Source organism: Perognathus longimembris, chromosome 19 (genome assembly GCF_023159225.1).
Source record: "Perognathus longimembris pacificus isolate PPM17 chromosome 19, ASM2315922v1, whole genome shotgun sequence".
Classification (NCBI taxonomy): Eukaryota; Metazoa; Chordata; class Mammalia; order Rodentia; family Heteromyidae; genus Perognathus; species Perognathus longimembris.
This window is the reverse complement of record NC_063179.1, coordinates 27,548,042-27,565,954: the sequence shown is the minus strand read 5'-3', so window position 1 is coordinate 27,565,954 and position 17,913 is coordinate 27,548,042.

The window sequence follows — 17,913 nt, the reverse complement described above, 5'->3', positions numbered from 1 at the left end:
GAGTGTGATAGTGTTAACTAAATGGTGTTTGAATTATCTGTATTTCAATATTATGTATTGTGTATTATTGTGAATCAAATGACATATTTTATGTAAGGTTGCAGGAAACTATTATATGGGAAAGAAATTAGCAGGTAAGAAATTTCCCAAGGAATACTCTTAGGAGCATTACTTGTAGGAAAGGGAATAAAATAAGGTTGAGGAAAGGAAAGAGTTGATCACTTAATACCAACAAACCTGTCAGCAGATCTACTGGGCCTGCCTTTGAATCTGGGAAAGCACTTCAGAATCATCCAAAGCTGAAAATTAAGGGGTCAAGATATTTTATACTGTTAGCCATTTATGGATGCTATATGCTGTCAGAAAAGAAAAGACGATGCCCATGAAAAATAGCTTCCTTTGACTGAAGGTCATTTTCAGAATGAGACTCACTTTGGACTCTACCATTGCCAGCACTTCCTTCAAAGAAGAGAGGGAGAACTCAACCTGACACCTGATTTGAACACAAACAAAACACTTATTTGTGTTTTGACACATGGCACTTGTATCCTTCCTGTTTTCCTTTTCAAATGGATTTGAGATTGCTTAATATACTACAAATTTTATTGTGTGCTTTGTTATTTATCACATTTCTTATTCATATAGATTTTCTTAAAAAGTGACATTCCAGGTAACAAGACTTTACATATAAGGAAATAGAACCAAACTTACAGAATCAACTACTACTGTATCAGCTACCAGAGGATATCAAACTGTTCTATTTCTTGTGTCTATATTTCAAAATGGCTCTATAAATAGCTATAGTACAGATTGATCCAGGTAGAAAATATTCTCAAATACAAGCAAAAACATTACAAATGTGTATACAAAACTACTTAGTTTAGTTTTGGTTCTAATTCTGGAAGGTTAGAAACAGCTCAATTGAGGGGGTAGGGGAAAGGGAAAGAAAGGACAATGAGGGATAAAGAAGGCAGAAGTACACATATACATATATACATATATCTACAGAGTATATGTATAAATATATGTATATATGTATGTATGTATCTATCTATCTGTATATCTATATATCTATCATCAACACTTTATTACAACATTATCTGGAAACATATAAAGTATTATTTGAAAAATAGAGGACATGGTTGTTAAAGTGAATAATCCTAAAGTTCCCAAAGTTCACTGTGTGCACATAAAGAAATATCCCAGTAGAATCACCTTATGTTATAAAGGTTCACTAATTAAAAAATAAAAGCAACCCAACTGTTCAATTAGATCCAATTAAATGTGGCATGGTTAAGCCATTTTTTGTCTATTGCAAATCCATTCAAAAGAATGATGTGTTCTATGTTTCATGAAATAAGCTTAAAAAATATGTACTTTGGTTAGATGGGGGAAAAAGCAAAGATCAGAATAGGTACTCCTAATAAAAATGTATTTCCTTAAACTAAAGAGCTAGGGCCAAACAAGACTTAAATCCTACCTCTAAGATACCGAGACACTGATCAGAAGGAATCCATATGTAGACAGAAATGATCTTGTAAAATATGAGTATAGCCTGAAATTAGGCAGAAAAGGACAGAGGAAAACGTTTCTATTTTAGATGTAAATCTATAGAAGGCCACAGCCATGGATGATGTTCTCCCTTTGACCAATGGAGCATCTCCTGCAGTTTCAGCTCTACACCAAGTGTGGGAATGACACTATTTGCAGAATCTCAGCCTAGTGTCCTTTATTCCTCTTGATAATTCAATGCTTCTGTAGCATATCTATCTCTGTGTGTGTGTGTGTATTCCTTTCTCTTAGTTACTAAACTAAATTATATGAGCTATAATTCACCATTTCACACATAGAACATGCTACCATTGTTGATGTAAACTTATTTTTAAAGCATATGCAAAGATTTTTTTTTCCTCTACACAGAGGAAGTACCTCTTGAAAGGCATGTAGAACTAATAACATTAGTGAGTTCATGGAAAAATAACAGGGTTGTAGGGCCTGAGATAGAATGAAGATATTCCATGTTAGTCTCCTGTACATTTTGACACATGTGAAAATATTCTTTCACATAGTATTCTCCCAGAACGGCCAATGTTAATGTCTACAAAAGTGGAATTGATTTGAATGTGTACTTCCTTCAAACCTTTGATTGTAGGATTAGCAAAATCAATCGTTGGATATTGAATTCTTACTCCATCCCAGAGACTCCACTAAGTGCAAAAGCTAGAGTGGCCTACAAAAGAAGTATTGATTCTGTGAAGACCAAATTGAAGGTAAGAGAACAAGCAAAGCAGTGGTTATGTGAATATCCTCTTGCCATTTTCAAGCAAGACTGACATCACAAAACTATGCTAGACATTGTGATGTTGTACCAATATCTTATTTTATTTATATGAATATATTTTCTATTTCCTATAATATATAACATGTAACCTGTAAGCTATATATAATTATATTATTTAATAGGCATATCTTGGTTACCTAAAGCGGTTTAAAAAGACTAAAATTATTCAATTTATGAGTAAAGAAAAAATTTGTATAAAATCTTGATCAGTCAAGTATCTAATGAAATCTCTGCTTCAGTGTTTTTTTCTCTTATCAAATAGCGCACAAGTAAGTAACCTTTAGCCAGTCAGAAAATGGTCATAATTTTAAATCTTTGAAAATTTCTTTTTTAGGAAAGTGAGTATTCTAGCCCTTTCAAAAATTATAATTGCCTTTGTTAATTATTCAAAGTGTCAATGATAATCATGGAAACACATTAAATCATTTGAAGATGATACATTTAAAAATGCCCCCTGAGTAGATCTTCTCTCTAAGCTGCCCCCCAGTTGACTAATCAAAACTGAAAGATATTTTTTTGTTGTTGATTTAGCTGGTTGTTTTGATTTTTTTACTTAGTCAGGAAGCTGAATAAACATTAGGTTTCTCACACAATTACATGAATTTAGAAAGTAATGGCAAACTGATCTTCAGAGTTCTGAACTCCAGTATGCAATGTTTATAAGATGTAAATTATTATTTCACAGATCTTGGTATAGTCATGTCCAGCAAAGGGAGAGCCTATGAATCTTAAGTACCTAAAAACCTCATCCAGATAAGATTTTGTGGAATTTATGCTTGTTTGGCCATTTATTATCAGCTTTATTATATTTTATAAAGTTATAATCCCCAGAAAACGCTACATATCAATTTCTTTATCTACGGTACAAAATGATACAAGCAACCACCACAGATACTTGCATAAAGCACTTGTAGGCCTTGGCAGTATTTACCATGGACCTACTTACTGGTAAATGCCTAAGAAGGCATAGGAAAGTCTCAATTGCTCAAAACACAGGAATAAAGTTTCCAACATGCTAGAAGTAATTTCCTACTAATAATATTATATTTTGATATGAGTTGAAAAACTCTAGTTTGGCTAAAATATGCTCATTTTCATCTTTCTTCTAAAATGAAGTAAAAGTGTCTTGTTCACGAATATGATCATATCTGTTAAGAACCACAGAAGAAGTGATAATACAAGTGGTACCATCAGAGGGCCACCAAATTTTGGACTGTGTTACTTATATAATGCAAACAGTCCTAGTTAGTTTAGAAAAACCTTTATGAATGTCCACACTAAGGATTTCAGCTCCCTGTGTGTTGTTAGGTCAGTAACAAAAGTTACCTAATCGGTTAAAACTGACTTCACAGCGAAGACTATAATGGTATGTTCTAAAGAAATGATGCTCCTGAATTGCAAGTGATGAGTTCATGGGAAAACATTTCTTCTCAAAAGAAAAATGTGACAGGAAAGAAGCTATTTCTCTCAACTTTTGTTTTTCACTTCTTTTCCAGATAGAGAACTGTAATTTTTACCAGAGAATGAACAAAGTGCATATGTGCCTCTGTTCTTGGAGAAGGATATAATAAATTCTGATGAATAATGCATAAATCAGGGTTATCTGGCCACTGCTCTCAACTTATAAAATCCTGCTAGTATGAATGCCCAAAGATATGGGCTGGCAGACTTAAGTGTCTCTGCAAAGGGAATTGTCATGCAAGTCTAAAGTACACTCTGAAGGACCTTATCAGAAGAGAGATGGAGTCTTATTTAAAGGAATTGTTATTTTACAGCTCAGTTGTCAATCAACAGAGTCCTCTCTTAACTTTCAAGAGGGCCTCAAAAGAAATGGATCAGTGTTTTACAAACTTATAGAACTCTACTAGAGAAGGAAAAGAGGAATAGGTGTGAAGAAACAAAATAACATATACAAAGCTAACCATCCAAGAAGGTTAAAAAAAAAAAAAAGCAAAAAGAACCCCAAACCCAGGGATAACTGTGGACATGAAACTGTGACGAGGAGTCTTATTTCCACCATGATTATCGAGCAGGTATTTTGAAAAAAAATGCCCCAGCTATAACACATATAGAAGTGTTCAGCACATTACTACAATGATTTCAAAGAGCACAGCTGAAAGCAGAACAAATTGAATGAAATTCTCAGGGGCTGAAAATGAAATTAGAGCAGGAAAACCTTAATAGTAACTGGACCTACTGTGGGCTTACCCTTGCATTAAAAAAAAAAAATTCTTGACTTTTAAATCTCATGTAGGGGACTTAGAAAGAGCTTAGAGGCCAGAGGTCAAGCAAGGTTAAAAAAAATGTTGGGGTGTGGTAACATGTATATTCTTCAGACTGTCTTCAAAGAAAAGGTATAGGAAAAATCTGGTAGGTATCCATGTAGAAATATGCATAGCTTAAAAAATGACTCCATTTTTAACAGTATCTCACAGTAATATTAGAAATACTTTAAAAGAAATATGTCTCTGATTAAAAAATAATGTTTATAAATATGATTTCCTTTCCTTATTTCCTTTTGGTTTTGTTTTTGGATTAATTAAAACTTCAGTACATTTTATTTAAAAATCACTTAAAACCTGATTGAATTGTATTTTTTCTCCCTGTACATCACATTTTATTATTGAATTGATGTTTCCTTTTGTATATGCATTCATATGTATGTGTATGTGAGAAGATTTATTAATAATAAGTCTACTGCATGGTATATATGTTTGTCATAACCTTTACTTTTCTAAATCATTATATTTTTCTAGTAATCACATGTTCCCCAAGAAAACAAAAGAAAAAAGTAACACTGTACCAAAGAATAAAACCCAAATTTATACATGGGTGCAAACTTCATATTGAAAACAAAATGTTAGAAAGAAAAATAATGAACATTTATAAGTTTTTAAATTCAACTATTGAAGAATTCACACTTGAATTTATCAGTCATTCATGGCACTATGGGCTGCTATGGGAACAGACCCCCAAGCAGTTGAGATACCTTCTGTACTAAGTCAAAGTAGCAAGATATCAAGTACACACAAAAGTTATCTACAAGGCTCTTGCAACATACAAAGAAAATGGAGCCTTACATACACAGATACATGTACATATTTACAAAAGGAAAGATCAGTGCAATCATTTAGCCTACACTGGAAAATAATTGCCATCTCCTATTTAAGCCAGATTGTAGAAGGATTAATTGTGTATACTCTTGAATCCTTAAGAATGACACCCAATAGTTAAGCATCATTTCCTCCACTTACCTAAAAAATCAAGACCTGACAAGTTAGAAAATTTACTTAAGCATGATATTTAGTTAGTGAATCAATTCACAACTAACCCCAAGAAATGAACCCCAAGGTTTATTTCTTTTCACTGTTTCATATTTCTTCTGAAGTGGCAATCATTTAATGAAAAGTGAAATTAACTTGAATGTTTTTCACACAATGTTATATATCCATTACAAAGAAATCATATGTAAAAGTTTTTTCTTAATAAAAAGTCCTGTTGTAATTCTGAATAGCTGCAAAATAATTTGAAAACTGTAATAACTGATCATCTGTTTAGGATCTTGGTGTTCTTATTCAGAATTTCAATGTTAATGTTTGGGAACTGTTCTGTCCAATTGTTAACATTTGACAAGACTGTATAACTGTCCCCTATAGAGATAACACATTAAACTAGAATAATAGGCTAATATGTTGAATATGTTTATTCTTCCTCAAATAATAATATACTAGTGATTTTAAAAACTGGATGGATATTGGCAAAGGTCAATACCTCACTAACTTTTCCAACTCCATGTCTAAATTTCTATCTGACTAGATGTAAAGACTACCATTTTTTGTGTATGTGTGTGTTGCAGTAGACTCAGAGCCTGGGAGCTCTCCTTTAGCTTTTTTGCTCACAGCTGATTCTCTGACCCTTGAAGAGACTCATAGATCTATTGTTTGTTTGTTTATTTGTTTTGGTGTTTAATTGGATATTAGAGACTCATGGACATTGCTTCCTTAGCTGGCTTGAGAACACATTCCTCAGGTCAAGCCACCTGAGTAGCAGGGATGACAGGCATTGGCACCTGACAAGGTTATCACTTTTAAGTAAATGGTATGATGGATGAGGGATTCAAACATGAATAATCTCCCTTATGGATCTATACATTTTAATCATGACACAAATATCGAATTATCTCTAAAATAACAAAATACTGGACTCTGATGGAGGAATGAATCACTATCATGTACTTGAATGCATGATCGGCAATTTCTCCAATAAAAAGCAGCTCCTTTGGTTTTGTTTTTGCTTGGGAATGGTTTGTACTGGAAGAGCAATATCAGATACTTTATTCATGTGTTTTTTTAAATCCAAAAACAGGCCACAATTACTCCCTGTAGTAAAAAAAATTACAAATTAGTCTTATTTGACAACCATTTTCAAATGGAGCTGAAAAGAGAGAAATAAAAGCATATTCCACTTATATAGTTCTTTACAAATGAAAATCCTGCCAGTTAAAAACCAAACACTCTATAGCATGCTGGTTTTGTAGATTAGAGGTGTTGCTCATAGGCCTAGAGAATACAACTGGAATGAAAATATTAGATGGATGGGAACATTAATATTTTTCCCAGATGTATGTTTACCAGTGGTGCTTGATAAGTGAGCACATGGACTAGTCAGTGGGTACAGGGAGAAATAAGGTATGGGACTACACGTTTACACATGAAGAGAAATAGGGTAGGAATCTTGGCCCAGAAAATCCTCTATCATTATGTTCTTCTGAGAGCATAACAGAACCAAGTCCATTCTGAAATCTGTGCACAGAACCTTGAGACTGATTTTTTTTATTTTGTTGCTTAGTGTTACCCATATCAGACTTTTATCACCAAGTTATTTTTGCTTTCTATGAGTGTACATGGTCACTACAAGTCTGAGTACAAGCAATAAAATATTATTAATTTGCTTGAGGGAATCTGAAGATACAGCTTTAGTAGAATATGAAAAAAAATGATATCTTGCTTTTCCTCATGAAAATGCTGTGCCACTTCTGCCTGTCATGCTCCTAATGTAAATATATTATTTTCCCTGAACCTGCGCTGTTCTTCAGCACATTACAGAAGTTCATGACAGTACTTCATCTCCCATCTCACCTGCACTTGCAATTTTTAATGGTTTTGTTATTTGTTTGTTTGTTTGTTATCAGTCATGAAGCTTTCCCAGGTCTGGGCATAGGTGCTGTCCCTGAGCTCTTTTGCTCAAGTCTAGCACTCTACCACTTTGGTCCACAGCCACTTATGGTTTTTTAATTGTTAATTGGAAATAACATCTCATGGGGAACTTTTCTGCTCAGGCTGGCTTCAAATTGTGACCCTCAGATCTCAGCCTCCTGAGTAACTAAGATTAGAAGACTGAGCCACCAGTGCCTGGGGGATGTTTTTTAAATAAGATATAAACTTTGCCTGATCAATAATTACAACTACAAAATGTGAAGCAAGGAAGACAGCTTATATTATTTATCCCCATTAAAATGTTCCACAAACTATGAATGAACATCCCTAATGAAAATGAGTTGACACCAAAACTCTCACTAACTTGCAAATGTCTATAATGACTTTATGGAGGGCTAAACTTCATAGAATAAAGTGACAACCACTGCTGGAAAAAATGTGAATGAGATAAAGAGAATATGGTGCCTCATAAAATCATCCCAATTATATATCAAGCCACTGTACCTAACCGTTCTGAGGCATAAAAGCTAATCATTGAACTATGAGAATACTATCATTTATATTTTCAATAAAAAATGATCTCAGGAAGTGGGAATATGGCTTAGCAGTAGAGTGCTTGCCTAGTATGCATGAAGTCCTGGGTTCGATTCTTCAGTGCCACATAAACAGAAAAAGCCAGAAGTGGTGCTGTGGCTCAAGTGGCAGAGTGCTAACCTTGAGCAAAAAAGAAGCCAGGCACAGTGCTCAGGTCCTGAGTCCAAGCCCTAGACTAGAAAAAAAAAATAAGAGCTCATATTTTTTACACTGATATAACATGATTTTTGTCTTCTTTTAGCAAAAATCACATACATTTGCCTCTGATTCTGTCTTATTGGGATCATACTTCTGATTTACTACTTAAGACTACTGAGAGTCTAAAACCTTATTATCATGAATTACAGTAAGAGATTCATGGCTTAGGTAAGAGAAATTGAAAAAAGTCTGTGTATATATACAGGTATGTGTAAATTTAAACACACACACACATGCACATGCATACAGACACACTACATTGAATGACAAGAGGCCAAATAAAAGATTGCACTTCAAACGACATCTCCTAGAAACTATCCTGGACCCCAGTATTTCAGTGCTCGTAATGGTGTCATGGCTCAGAAACTGATTATAAGGATATGATAATTCAAGAAATTAAGGAACACATGCCAGCTACTCTCTCAGCAGGTATTCTTTCCAACACAACAACTAGCACAGCTGGTCTGCTCAGCCCAAGTGCAGGCACAGCACCAGGCCCCACTTCAAAATCACTCTTCTGGAGATCAGTGATTCGGGTTCCAATCTTAGCAAAACATTCTTTAAAGAAGAAAAAAAATACCACTTTTGAAGCTATTGTTTCAAATCTGTGCTGGAATATGTCAGAGTTCTTGCAAAAATACATGGGTAGGGTATTCTATTGTTTTGTGACATTAATTAAAAATAGGCTAAAATTACATGTTATTTTAATGCAAGATGATCAGGCAGTAGCTTCTTGTATGCTTAAAACAAAACAACTTCTGTCAGTTGTTTTTTTGTTGCAAAATGAATATAACGAATTCTACTTAACCAATGTCTATCTTTAAAAGGTTAATTGTCAATGGTTACTGGTTATGCCCATACTCTTGTGATATTTATCAGTTTTAAAAGTATTTTGTCAGTCACCTTCAGCTGTTCTTAAGTATTTTGATTAAAAAAACACTATACTATGCTCTATGCCAATCAGGTGACTTTGAAGGTAATAGATGATTCTAAATTTCTGTACCTCGATGACTGACTAAATATTTCACTCAGCATATTGTTTAAAATATGCTTCATAAACAGAAGCAGGAATTTCTACACTGTAAATTTCCTCTGGATTTTTCAATCAGTGTAAGAGGAACTATTTTACGGTAAGGTACCAAGAGGGAAGAGATAAGATTTTTAAAAGCCATACACAACCAAATATCCAACTATGAGTTGACTGAATAGGGTAAAAATCATCACTGGCATGACTTCTAAAATTTTATAAATAAATTTTAAAGTGCTTTGTAAAAACCTCTTGGTCTCTTACAGTACAAAAAACCCTTCCTATAAATATCTTTTGAGCTTAAACTCTATAAATATATATCTTCTCTCTTACCATTGATCAGATTTCTCTTTCCTGAGGTACAGATAGTTACAACAAAAGAGAACTTACTTTTAAAACATAATGACCTCTTTTTAGTGACGACATGCATTTTAACTCTAATGAATCTCAATTTCCAGTTATCAGTTTCTATGAAACTGACATGAAATAATTTGAAGGGGTTTCCTGAAAAAAGAAGTAAAAGAACAATTGTGCAAAGAACTCATCAAATGGCTAAAATAAATTCTTGGAATTTAGTGAGCACGTACTGTATCATTTGGATTTATCAGTGTGGGTGATGAACCTGTCATATAATTTAGGTGCTCCTGTTTTCTGTTCATCTCTGACTGACAGGTCTGTGCCCACTGCCAGGGCTCCTATCAAGTTGCCAATGGTGCTTTGTGCCTTCTGTGGAGCCAAGGGAATCAGCAATTCACAGACACTGTCAAGAATTTACAGCAACTTTCAGCAATTGGAGCAGTGTCAAAATTTTGATCAGAAGCCACTATCTCGTCAAATTCCTTTTAGTAAATGAGGAAATAGAGGTCATGTGACCTGTTTGAAGACACACTACTGGGATAATGACACAGCACAGTGGCCCAATACTCCAGGCTTTGGTGGTGCCTCCATGAGAAGCTCTTACCAGAAAACATCATAGAACCCCATTTTTTTCTCTGATCTCTTCAGAAGAACATGACATATCTTCCTTTTGAAAACAAAGCATTCTTCTGGCTGTTGGCATTACACCTTTTCTGTTTGTCTTGTACCTCACAGACTCTTCTTCACAAGCTATTTTGTTTACTACCAAGGGCTCACTAGCTGAGATCTGCATAGTTCTTTGTCAGGCTTCCTATATGATCTTACATTCACTTTCTGGGAAATCTCAGCTGTGCTATCAAAATCTATTGAAATCTAAAGTTAGTATTTGTGTTTGTAGAGCTCATCTATTCTCCAGTCTCCAATTCATACACATTTAGATGCAACCCCTTTGAGCATCTTTATGACCCTTCTTCATACTCAAACCCCAAATTTACAAGAGGAGAGAAACACCCTTCTCCTGCTTCAGTATCACCCATCATTTATTCATATTACTCAAAAAAGCAGCAGGCATTCTGTACCAGTTCTATTTATTTAAATTCATAGACATCACTTAAAACTGCATCACTGTCTTCATTTCCATGGTTTTGCCTAATTCAAGCTAGAATTACTTTTCCATGAAAAACATCTTTGCACAGGCCTCCTAATTAGTTTACTATCATCAAACTCTTGTTGTATATTCATTTCTTTACTGAAATAAAACTACATGTTCAAAAGACACAATTAATCTTTTGTTAAAAATAATCCTTTATTTCTACCCATTCAACCTAAACACTTTCTCTATTCTCAGATCATTGCTCAAATATAATTTTATTTATAAAGCCTTCTTTTCTATATAGGTCAAATTCACATTACGGTATGCCTTTATGATAAAGTGTATCATTTCCAAATAAATTACACAGGTGTCATCTTAAACATATGCTATGATCATCTGATTAGTGTAACTATGCTTATTAAAGTGTATGGAGTTGGAAATTCTGTCTGTGGTTGTATACCATATTTTTAGGATGGTGCCAAATAGAAATGGTACTTAATAAATTTTCATTGAATAAATGATAAAGTATTTTTGAGCAATCTCACTAAGACTAGTAAGTCACTGATCACCTTAAATTCAAATAGTGCAGTGTGGGCAAGATGCATTTAAAAAAATTTATTTATTTCTTTACTGTCAAAGCCTCCCCACATGAGTTGTTCAGTTAGTTTATACCAAATGGTTTTGCAAGTATTGCTTTTGGAGTCGTTTGTCTTTTTATCCTTTGTCTCTTGATTTTGATATTCCCTTTAACTTCCCTAGTTCTAATACTGTATATACAGTATCCGGGGTACTCAGATGAGATACAGTAATAGCGCAGGGACAACCACAGGAAGGGGATACAAGAGGATCATCAAGAAAAGAAGCTACAGTTTCACATGGCATGTTGAAAGTAGTTACAACAGTGATATAACAGTCGTTTCCATAACATGGAGTTCATTTCACTTAGCATCGTCTTATGTGTTCATAAGGGCATAGCTATTGGGCTCTTGTGATCCTCTGCTATGACTAGTGGAAACCTGTAAGTATATATGTGATCTTCTGCTAGGATTATCCTAGACATGTACTAATTATTCCCGATGAGAGAAACCATAGAGTCTATATTGTTTTGGGTATGGCTCACATTTTTTGCAAATCCAATGTACTGAGAAACCTCATTGAAATTCTTTGACCTTCTTGAGAGTGTTTTTCAGATGTTAGCTGCATATGTGTCTCCTGAAAGCCAATTCATTACTTGAAATACTTTTTCCTCCCTAAAATCTATTACATACAGATTGAAGTGTTATGATATTGTTTTATTTTATTCTTTAAATCCTTGTCTAACGTTTAGGATAGTATATTAAATACATTTCAACTCTGTATAGAATTGATATTACTCTTCTCTGATTCTGACTTGCCTGTGTGGAGCAGTGATACCTATGTCTGTGTCCCAGTCCTAACAGTTTCCTCTTATTGAGTTGTTGAATAAGCCTGACATATTCTCTAGTGTTTTCTTTCATCTCTAGCTGCTCCATAATCATTTTACACATTGTCAAGAGAGTTATGGTTAATAATATCTTTTTTAAGCCCGCAGGCAAGTTTTCATTTAATTCTTTACTCCATGATGAAGCTATTGTATGTTTCATAATATGACCTAGGTTTGGGATGAGAGTTTGTATATGCACATATATGATGTTATATTGAATAGCTTTTTATCGGAGCTATACAAATTTGCTAATTGCCATTTATGGTTGCTATTAAGAATACTCAGGACTTAGGGCATAGGTCAAGGGGTAGAGCACTTTCATTGTAAGTGAGGCTCTGAGTTCAAGCCTCAACCCTGCAAAGTGGGAAAACAAACAAACAAAATTCACATGTGTCTTCAAATTAAATTATCTTATATTAATTTATTAAGTGCCAGCTAAACATATACAGCATGAAAGAATGAGAACATATACCTCTGCATTTTTATTTATGTTAAACAAGTCTTTATATCAAGTAACAATATGGGTCATGACAGAAGAAAAGTAAAGAAAAATACAGTACATATATGGGGTAAATGAGGCCCAAGCTATTGGATATCCTCTGAGAAACCTTGCAGAAATTACTTGTGAAGGCTCTTATCTGGGCTCACAAAGGTCCATGGTGTATCATGACCCACTTTGATGTACTCAGTTCAAGTTCACTCTATGGTTGAATGTCTCACAATCCAAAAAAGGCACAAGTAGAGAAGAGACATGGAAAAATATCTAAGGTGACCTCTGCCTACTTTAGCTGCAAGAGAATGACAGGACATTAAATATTTCCAATTCACTGTTATATTAAGAAAAGCACCCACAGGTTTTTAAACTACAGCCAAAGGTAAGTTACTACCTCCTTAGCTAACAAAGTCCATAAGTATTTAACAAAATAACAAACTGGTTTTCTCTCTAATGTTTCCTTTAGAATTCTAATATAAAAAGATCCAATTCCGTGACCAAAATTGCTTTGCATTTTAGATGGACAAGTGGATGTGTGTGTGTGTGTGTGTGTGTGTGTGTGTGTGCACGCACGTGTTATTTCTTGGATTTAATGTTCACAATTTCATTTATTTAAAATGGTGCCTAGTGGGGCTGGGGATATGGCCTAGTGGCAAGAGTGCTTGCCTTGTATACATGAGGCCCTGGGTTCGATTCCCCAGCACCACATATACAGAAAACGGCCAGAAGTGGCACTGTGGCTCAAGTGGCAGAGTGCTAGCCTTGAGCAAAAAGAAGCCAGGGACAGTGCTCAGGCCCTGAGTTCAAGGCCCAGGACTGGCCAAAAAAAAAATGGTGCCTAGAAGTTAACAGTTTCCAATTTTGGAAAATAATTCTACATCTTGGATTACGAAGTGAAATAAAGCACCTACACTAGCTAGTGTCCTAACATACACGCACGCACATACACACACACACACTTTTTACATACACAAATACACATTTTAGCTTTTTACCAAAAAGTTAATTGTTGGGGTAAAGTAGTAAGTTATATATTAAAAAGAAATAAACTTTCCAGGTGCTCGAAATATATATACTCTTACCACCAACAGCCTATATATAACATGGTACTGATGTATTTGAAAATTTAGAGTAAGCCCAAGCACTAATTGACGTGATGCTTGCCAATTCAGCCTTCACTGCATAATAATTAATGTGACTTTGCAGATGGTTTTATTGCTGAGGTCCCACAGAGGGAAAATGTTTTCTGGCTTCTCTACAAAACGTAAGACCCAAGGCTTCTCAGTTTCTGCTGCCTGGATAGAAAAGTAGAATGAATGGAAGCTAATGAGTTTATATTTTGTTTAAACCTACACTGTGAGTTCATAGATTCTTGCAGCACATGTCCACGAGGCAAATAGGGCCCCTGTGCTTTCTGTGGATGGGTGCACCCTCTAACACCTGAGCTCCATGGTATCTTTAGGCCACAGTCACCATGGCAGATTTCCAGTTATGACTAATCTTTATTTGGTAGGACTTTAAACAGTTACAAATGTGCCATATATGTATGTTTTAATTATGATAATCACTGCACCTTGACATTCACTCAAAGAAGGTATTCTGTACTCCTGGGTAGCACAAGAAGTGTCAGAACAGCATGCCCTTACTTGGCTACTTTCTTAATAGCACATTTCCTTCTGTCACAGACTCAGGGGCTGGTGCCCATGTGGTCTGACTAATCTACTGGCCCTGCAATTATTTTGTCACTATAATGGCTGCAGGGTGATCTACAAAAGGTAGTGATTTTTTTCCTTTCTCATACTGATGGTTCTGTCTAGCAGAATCCACAATACCAATGGTGGATATCCTAGTTTTTATGTACATTCTGTCAAATCTCAAAAGGAATATTGAAGACAAAATGCAAATAAAATACAACTTGCCAAACTAATAGTATGTATAACCACTATGCACTTTATTTTTGTTATACTCACTTGCCTAAATGAGGGGGAGAGAAGAAGGAAAAGAGAAGATATAATAGTTTAATGTGATATTTTAATAAATTAGTAGCCATAGTAATATTTAGTAGTATATCCAGAAAATGTCATTTGTGCAAGAATAACTGCTGGTCATGTTAAATAAAGATGCTCAATAGGCATATTAACACTAAAATGTCTGCAATTTCCCACGTGTTTATAATGAAATCATTTGTGGAGTAGCTTCAGAGTTGTTTTTCTTTCAAGAAACCGACCATTAAGGACATAGTGAAGTGAATCTGGAAATATGTTAATCCCCTACTTATGCAACTGTACTAGAGATTTAATATTGATATTGCTGGAAGTTGAATAGGAGCCAAACTAATTCCACAAAAGTGCTCTCTCTATCTGCATATTAACTTCTGAAAATGCACAGAGATACAATCCTATTTATGAAACTCTGTGGCATTGGATGTGATTCAGATTTTGCAATCTCTTCTTCAGCTTTTACATGTACTTTTATATTGCTCCAACGCACACGCGCGCACACACACACATTTGATTACTTTTAAAGAAAAATTTTAGTATACCTCATATTACAAATTCTACAGAGATAAGTATTCATAGAAAAGAACAATCTTTTGATTTCATACATACATATATATGTGTATACCTATAAGTGTATATACATAGTTTAATATGGTATCCCTAAGTTATTAATTTCTTGAGAAAATAAATGAATTAATAAGCTATCTCTGTTATCCAGTCAAATATGTTGAGTTAATTATGACAGTTAGAGAAAATGTTTGACACTCTGCTTAACATCAAAACACAAATTTGAAATCACAGTCTATAATTGAAGTTAATATGGCATTAGAATTTAATAAAAAAGAAATAAGATATTTTCTTTATAATTTTTTAATTCATTAAATTAAATTTGAGGTCCAAGTACAGTAACTCACTTCCATAATCCCAACTATTTGGGAAGAAAAGATACAGAAATAATTTGAGGATAAAATATTACCATGACTGCTAGAGGTACACACATGTAATGTTGAGGTCAAAGCTCAGGTCAAATCACACATATAAAATCAATTTCTGTATAGTATCTCCCCAAAATTATCTTTAACATCCAACTTCTCCTTGATCACTTTCGGATCATTTCCTTTATTAGATAAATAATGGTGTTTGTATGCAGAATTTTTCTTTATAAAGTAGCTAAAAGAAGATTATTTTAAACTGGATATGGTGGCACAAGTTTGAAACCCCAGCACTGAGGCAAGAAGCTGTCAAGTAAACTCTGAGATAACCTAAGCTATATTGAAAGAATCCATCTAAAAAATTTGTGTGTGTGTGTATGTGTGTATAACATTTTTTTGTTTGTTTTGTTTTGTTTGGTTTTTGCCAGTCCTGGGGCTTATACTCAGGGCCTGAGCACTGTCACTGTCTTCTTTTTCCTCAAGGCTAGCATGCTACCTCTTGAGCCACCATGCCTCTTCCAGCTTATTCTGTTTATGTGTTGCTCAGGAATCAAACCCAGGGCTTCATGCATACTAGGCAAGCACTTTACTGCTAAGCCACATTCCCAGCCTGTAAAATTATTAATTTAGTAATTCTCATTTGCTTACTGAGTATGCAAAATGCATCAACATGTGGGACTCTTCTGGAATTTAGAATAGTCCTCTGTCCTTCTTTATCCTCTGTATTTTTTTTTCATTTCCATGGGAACACAATTTTGCAAAATACCCATTTAACCACAGTTAGGTTTTAGGTAAAACATGAGGTTTGTCCTCAGGAGGACAAACAAGCATAGAATGAAGTCATGTCATACATGAGAGAACTTCCCCATCCCTGAAAGTGTAATAGTATATAGATAAGCATTTTCCCACAGTATTAACTAGGTTAAAAAAATTGACAGCCTTCATTAAAGATGATTTCATATAAGTCTTCTTGAGATATAGACCAAAGAGCCCTGTGGAAAATCTTGAAATCAGAAAATCCATGTGTTGTGAAAGGAAGATCTATGCAATTCTGAGTCTTGGTTTTCAGTACTGTATTTTACTGGCGCCAAGAAAATGGAATTTGATTTGTATATCAGTGATCTCAGTATATCAGTGAGCTCAGTATATCAGTGAGCTACTGAGTATGCTAAATTTCCAGTATACTGGAATCGTCTGGAATTAAGACCCGTCTTCAATCCTTCTATGGTCTATGTTTTTATTTTCATTTGCATAGGAGCAAAATTTTGCAAACTACCCATTAACAGCCACAGTTTTTCTTCAAATAATATCTAGTTTTGTTGTGTTTGTGGTTTTCCTCCAATAAGAATGACGGGAAGGATGCTCCTGATTGTGATCAAACACAAAGCTTCTTTGTTAAAGGTTTTTCACCAGGGCATACTGAACCATTCACTTGCATATCTCACACAAACTGCCTGCCAATCAAGTCTTCCCTTTTCATCCAAGAAATAAGAAATTACCTATAAATTTTGTTCACTATTCACATAACTCTATATGGTCTTTTTATTCTTTTGAATTTGTACATCCTCTCCTAGGCTAAGGAACTAAAAGCTAACATCATTGGACCAGGACTACATATGAGGTTAACAAAGTTTGTTAAGGGATTGGAAATTGCAACATGTATTCTACAGAGTATATACCTTTTGTGCAAGACATTTTCAAAGTACTTTTGGAATGTTTTCAATGTGTGACAATTGAGAATGTTGTAACCCTGAAAAAAAATGGACATTTCAAGGTCAGAGATATAGACAGACCTGGAAAAAATGCTGAGTGAAGCAAGTCAGGCTCAGAAAGACGACACATTTTTTCACACATGGAAGTTAGATCCAAATTGAAATTTATGGGTAAGCAAATACAGGATCTTATGTACATGTATATGAACATATTAACTAAAATATGATATAAATGGGGACGATCTCAATGGTGGAACTCCCTTGAAATAATAACCAACACTTCAACAAAAAGAATATAAAGAACCTGGTTCATGTGATAATGGATTGGGAGGAGGGCAAAGGAGAGGGACCAGATAAATGGAAAGAGGAATGGTGGATAAATGTGGTCACTGCATTCAAGATATTTATTGAAACTGGAACTGAGTAACTTTCGGGGATAAGTGGGATTGGGATAGGTGAGGGAGAATGATAAAGAGGTGACATGGTTG